The sequence below is a fragment of the Rattus rattus genome, chromosome 16 (assembly GCF_011064425.1).
Source record: "Rattus rattus isolate New Zealand chromosome 16, Rrattus_CSIRO_v1, whole genome shotgun sequence".
In the NCBI taxonomy this organism is placed as follows: Eukaryota; Metazoa; Chordata; class Mammalia; order Rodentia; family Muridae; genus Rattus; species Rattus rattus.
In genome coordinates, this window is record NC_046169.1 from 12,779,052 (window position 1) to 12,783,828 (window position 4,777).

The window sequence follows — 4,777 nt, forward strand, 5'->3', positions numbered from 1 at the left end:
GCCGCTAGCGCGGAGCCACGTGCGTGCAGCGAGTGGGTCATACCAAGATGTAGCTCGGGGTAGACACCCACGCCCTCATTCCTCACGACCAGCCCGAGAAAACTCAGATATGCATAAAAACATTTCAAAACAACTGTAATATTTATTTTCAAGACATACGAGTTTACGTGTAGCCCAAAAGAGTTTTTAAGGTAGCAAATAAATTCAAAAGGATATGTGGCTCCCCCATTCTGGGTAAGAAATAGTTGCGGCCAAGATGGCAGACGTCCCTCTGCCTCTCCCGGCGGGCGCTACGGGGAAGGACTGAACTATCTGGGGGAGCACCAAGTAGATTTTCAAGTGATTTTTAACACGCGGAACTGTATGAAAACAAAATATGTGACCATAAAATAATGCCAAGATAGCTGAAAGTTCCACACATGATTCTTTGTAAGTTTTGCTCTTAGTCAGACAGACTGCTTGACTGACATGACTGGCTTCCCTCCCCTGCAAGGGCTTTATTTTAAACCCGTCCACTGACGGGGCAAAAGAACGAAAGGTTCCAAAATTACACGAGGAGCTCGCCGACAGCCAGAGGCCGCCAACACACAGAAAAATGAGTGCCTGTACAATGCAGAGTCGTGTGACGAGTGGCTTTAATCTCAATGGCCATCCTCACCGTAGCGGCTCGCACGTTAGCCCGCGAGATGAAAGTCACTGTGGTTCAGTCCGCCGGTGACTGCTGTCTTCACACGCGGGAGAACGCGATCACGTGGGCCAGCGTGGGGTGGGCGGAGCGGAGCCTTCGTGGAGCCACCTGGGGGACCCCAGGAGTGGTTGCTCGGAAACATAGTCAAAATTTTTGAAACCTCCAGCCCAAAGCTGTCCCTTACGGGACGTTTCGAAAAGCTTAATAAGGACTAGTTGAGGGACTAAGAGCTTAAGAACACTTTTGCTGACGATCAAGTTTGGCTGTCAGTACCCATATGGTGGCTTACAATCATCTCTTAACTCGAAAACTTTATTTTTATGCGTATGAGTGCTCTGCCTTATAAGTCTGTGCACCGTGTGTGCAGGCGGAGGCCGAAAGAGGGCATCGTATCACGCACAGGACTGGAGTTACAGACACGTAGAACCTGCATGTGGATGCTGGAAATAGAACCCAGGCCCCTGTAGAAGAGTAGGCAGTGCTCTTAACAGTTGAACTCTCTCTCCAGTCCCAGATCATTAATAAAAGCAAAACAAAGACGAGAAAAGAAATTTTTTTAAAGGACCAGTTAGTTGGCCCTGAAAACAGACTTGGAATCCTGGCACTGGGAAGATTGAGGCAGAAAGATGAGTTCCTGTTAGCCTGTGCGATATAAAGACTAAACCAACAAAAACGGGGCCACAGGCTGGTGAGTAAGTTAGTAATGGGCTGGCTGAGTATTTATGCTCTACTCGAGAAATGAGTTACACAGCCCGCTCTTGCTGTTAATCCTGACAATTGAGTTCCATCCTGGAAGCCTGTTTGTTTGTTTGTTTGTTTGTTTTAATTAGCATCTGTTCTAGCGCCGGCAGGCCCAGACCTTTGAGAACCCAAAGCCCCAGTGCCTGGACTCACAATCCAAATCTTGAGAAAGGCTTATGGCTCTGGATTCTAGAAGGCAGATACTCTAAGTGCTTCAGAAACAGACTTTCTTCTCTGGAGTTAGGTAGGTTGCCAGGAGCCCCACACAAACCATTCCCTTCCACCAAGTACTTTTATGGCTCTCAAACCTTGAGTGTTGAGACCCATGGAGCTTGTTCCCCCATCCCCACCCCTCCAATTTCTTTGTGTAGCCATGGCTGTCTTAGAACTCATTCTGTAGTCTAGCTGACCTCAGATCCCCCTATCTCAACCCCAGTGCTGAATTAAAGGCATGTGCCACTGTCCCCTGTCAAGGATCAATCTCAAGCCGCAAGTAAGCCTCTGCTCAGAGTCACAGCTCTTGAAAATCGGTATTCACAGCCCTGCAAGCCTGTCCTGGCCCAAGGATAGTCCAAACACATGGACTTAACTCAAAACATAGTTTTGCATTTTTTTTTTTTAATTCAGTTGCTTGAACTCTGGACGACAGTTTCATGAAGCAATGCCAAAAGGTTGGACACACCTCAGAGCTTCGAAGCTCCTTGGAACTCTTCCAGTAACCCATTCATGGCTTTCGTCTTCAGTTCTTCAAAGCCTTGTCTATAAGGTCTCCATGGTTTTTCCGCTATACCTCTGCTTCCTAAGAACTGCTCCTGCAGCTCTTCGCCTGACAAGTTTCCACTGTCCTGTCCGAGCTCCACTCTGTCTTCTTGTATTACTGGTTGGGCCACTGAGGAAGGTGTTCCTGCTCTGTACTTGATGAAATGGCCTCACGGTCTCCTAGAGTACAAAATGGTATGACAGTGAGGAGAGATGTTAAGACAAGCGGCTTGAAACAGTCCTAGCTGAATGAAACCAGAGTTGTGCTGGCAGCCTGTTACGCTCTGCTAAAATCTATTAAGGTCTATATAGAGAACTCGGCGGTAAAGAACACTTGGTGTTGAACTGTGAGAACTAGAATTCAGACCCCAGTGGCCACACAGAGGCTAACACACACCTGTAACTTCATCTCCACAGGATCCCTCCTCTGGCCTCTGAGACCACCCACAGATACCACAGCCACATAAATCAATGGTTTTTGTTTGGGTGTTTAGTTTGTTTTTTTTGTTTTTTTGTTTTTTATCTTGTTCTGTTTTGCTTTTGTGTTGGTTTATTTGTTTGGGGTTGGGTTGGGTTAGTTTTATAGCCCAGGCTGTCCTGTAGCTTGCTCTGTAAACCAAGCTGGAATTCACAGAGATCCACCTTCCTCTGCCCACCAAGTGTTAGGATTGAAGGCCTGCACCGCCACCGCCCAGCCTATAAATAAATATTTGTAAAACCACATTAAAATCACTACTAGAGTTAGCAGTCAGCTTGGGGGAGGTATGAAGCCATGAAAGGGTGTTCATGTATGAGTTGATGTGGAGGCTCGGGTGGGATACTTGTACACATGCACCTGTGTGCACACGTATGTAGAGATCAGAGGACAACCTCAGGTGTTGTTCCTTGGCAACCTTCCCCTTTTTTTGTGTTTGAGACGGTCTCCCCTGGTGTGGAAATGTATAAGTCAGGCTAACTGTCTGTCAAGTGAGCTTCTAGGGATTAACTTTCCATCGTCTCTGGCACCACAGGCTCATGCCATGATGTCCAGCTCTTTGAGTGGATTCCAGGAGACTTGTGCAAGGTCACTATTTTACCAACCGAGCCATACTCCAGCCCTTACTTGGTGTTGGTTTTCTGGTTGGTTGGTTTTTATTATTTTGAGAAAGGGTCTCCTGTAGCCTAGGCTGGATTGGAATTTACAGTATAACTGAACATAACCTTAAGCTCTTGATCCTCCTGCTTCCACCTCTCCGGTGCTAGGATTGTAGGGAGGACCAGCTGACAGTAAGTTCTTTGGCCTTGTGTCCTAAGGGTTAAGGGTTCCTGCTCATTCTCCTGTGAATAAACAAAGACATTGGGATACAGGGCGATCTGACTTCCTAATTGGCAGTAGTTGGGCTCCCTTTTGCTGCATGGCCCACTTAAACAAATAGATCGTCAGTCACAAAGAGCCAGACGGACTTAAACCAATACAGGTCATTTTGAACACACATGACCACAGCTGATCTCCATCTCAGTCTCTCTCTCTCTCTCTCTCTCTCTCTCTCTCTCTCTCTCTCTCTGTGTGTGTCTCTGTCTCTCTCCGTCTCTCTGTCTCTCTGTCTCTCTGTCTCTCTCTCTCTCTCTCTCTCTCTCTCACACACACACACACACACACACACACACACACACACACACACCCCTTTCTGAAGACCCAGCGGCTATAACCAGAACTGTTTCAAGCATTCTGCATTAGATTTTTTTGCTATCACCAGCTTCAGGGAACTGGAAAGACCCTGTAACCATTTCCACCAAGGCCAGAGGGGGCACTCTTCCCCCAGAGAATATAACAAAGATTGCTGATACAGATACTAAGGAGGTAAGGCTGTGATTGGTGAAAACACAAGCCCTCATTTGCATAAGAACTTTGCTATGTATGGGAAATGCAGATAACTCCTCTCTAGTTATAGAGCAGACTGTTAGGATCACTTGGGGAGTCAGCAAAGGGTCTGTGGATGCTTGGGATTGTGGCTTTAGTCCCAATAAAAGTCTTTTTTTTTCCCCCCTGGAGCTGAGGACCGAACCCAGGGCCTTGCACTTGGTAGGCAAGCGCTCTACCACTGAGCTAAATCCCCAACCCCCAAAAGTCTTTCTCTTGAGTGATGACTTACAAGATGAAATGGGGCCTGCATGGTGGCTTCCTTCCTATGAACTTGTAACTTCCTTCATTGTGAAGAACTGTTTCTTTCCTCCTTCATTGCTCAATGAGCTGGTAACGGGAATGGCAGAACAAGGGGCTGAAGGGATAGCTCAGTGGTTAAGAGTGGGCTCTACTCTCCCAGAGGACCACCCTCTTCTGACTTCCCTGGCACCAGGCACACACATGGTGCACAGACATTCATGCAGGCTAAACCTTTGATAGCCATAAAATAAAATAAATATCAAAAATTTTTTTAAATTATGTATGTCAGGTGGTTCTTTGTGAGTTTTCTGTCTCCCGTCTCTTTGGTAGAGTAGAATTCTAAGTCTAGAAAAAAGATTTCATAAGACCACTGTTGTGAAGTACCTAAATAAAACACTTGTGTAATCTACTGCCACCGTACCTCTGTTGTCCTCGGAGGCCTTGGA